Source organism: Peromyscus leucopus, chromosome 1 (assembly GCF_004664715.2).
Source record: "Peromyscus leucopus breed LL Stock chromosome 1, UCI_PerLeu_2.1, whole genome shotgun sequence".
Classification (NCBI taxonomy): domain Eukaryota; kingdom Metazoa; phylum Chordata; class Mammalia; order Rodentia; family Cricetidae; genus Peromyscus; species Peromyscus leucopus.
In genome coordinates, this window is record NC_051063.1 from 174037891 (window position 1) to 174039730 (window position 1840).

Below are 1840 nucleotides of genomic sequence, written 5' to 3' on the forward strand. Positions count from 1 at the left end.
CACCACTCTCTTCAGCCTTGATGGCTTTGTCCAGTTTTGTGACAGCTTCTGGAGATGCTGGATTCCAGCCCCCACAGACTCTAGGTCACTGTCAGACTCAGTGGGAGAGCAGAGAAGTTCTGTGGAGGAACAGGGGCTCCAGAGGGCAGCCTCTCTCCTTAGCCGCTGACGTCGATGGGTATGTAGACCCATCTGACCAGAGAGGCATGGATGTCCCCCGACTCTGGCATCCCGGTTGACCCTGCATAGCCGAGTGTTCTTCTGGCTCAGACTGGGTGGTAAGGATCCTCTGTCCTTCTGGACTCCTCATTTTTCCTTTCACCTGTGTTCCCATCAGCCACCTGGTGCCACTTTGGTTGGACTCCTGGTGCTATCTGGGACGTAGCACCAAAGGCGCTTTTGGCTGAGCGAGCTTCAACCTTAAGATGCTGCTGCGTTGGCTCTGGGGTTTCCAGGTGTTTCCAGGAGGGGCCAGTCCTGAGGTTGAGGCTGTCGGCAGCCTCCTTTGGAACTGTCTGCGCAGGGAGCCCAGGGGATCCGTCTCCAGATGCCCTTCAGCAGACCAGGTCACTGCCTTCTTTAGATGTTCCTCCTTTAGGAGTGATCGTCTGCACATGGAGGCCATCATGCCCTGCCACTGAGACGCCATGTGCTTGGTCCAGTCTCCTCTGCCCGCTAGATCTTCCGTGCCTGATACAGGAGACCTGAAGATCAACCTCAATAATGTTTAAAAGTCCAAAGTTCAAAGTCTTTTCTCAGATTCTCTTAACTGTAACTCCTGTAAAATCAAAATGAAAAAGAAGATCACATAATTCCAACATATAATGGCACAGGATATACATTACCATTCTAAAAGGAAGGAAAGAGAACATAATGAGGGAATACAGGTCAAAAGCAAAACTGAAAACCAGCTGGACAAGCTCCAAACTCTACATCTCCATGCCTGATATCAAAGTGCTTTTCAGATCTCCAACTTCTTTCAGCTTTGTTGACTGCACCACATTTCTCTTTTATTTGGGGAGTTTCACTCCTTGTTAGCAGCTTTCCTCTGCAGATATCCCATGGCTATGGCATCTCCCAAATTTAGGGGTCTCCAGGGCAATCTAGGCATCATCTTCACAGCTTTACACAGTATCCTTCTTAGGCCTTCATGCACGGACACCCCTGACACATGCCTAGCCTCAGCAGCTTTCCTTAGCCATAGAGCATGATTCCATAAACCCTTTCTTCTATCCTTAACTCTAAAGCCAGAATCATGTGGCCTAAGCTGCCAAGTTCTGCTTTTTGTTGGAACTGGAACATGGCCCCCTTGTTTAAATACATTTTTTTAAAACCAGTTTTCTGTTTTCAATGGTTTTCTTCACTACCTAAGGTTGGCTGTCTTGGAACTCACTTTGTAAATCAGGCTGGCCTCAAACTCAGAGATTGCCAGTCTCAGCCTTCCAAGTATTGGGATTAAAGGTGTGTATCACTACTCTTGGCCCTAAGCTTTTCTTTAATTACTTCTCAACATTCTTTAATTGCTTTTCAAAAGTTGGATGATGTGTGAGGTCTTGCTCTGAGTTCACCACTCCCATTATTTCTCTTAGTATCAGGCTTTTCTTTTATTTGTTTACACTTACTGGTGTCTCATTTCTCCTTGAACTGTATATTTTGTATTTTTCCTTGCTCAGCTTGCTCTCTTTCACTGTAAATCTGCATAAAACTAGGCCCTAATAGCCACACAACATAGTCAATGCTAAGTTGTTTGGAAAGTCCTCTACTAAAGCTGTTAAGTCTTTGACTCATCCTCAACCAGATTTTATGGACAAAGGAAGAAAACAGCCACATTCTTCAACAA

The 1840-nt window shown here is 46.0% G+C and overlaps 1 pseudogene; it reads right to left on the reverse strand.

Annotated features, from left to right (window-relative positions):
- The window catches only part of LOC114686210, a 3494-nt pseudogene extending 2845 nt beyond the window's left edge, over positions 1 to 649 (reverse strand).
- Positions 650 to 1840: the final 1191 nt, after the last annotated feature.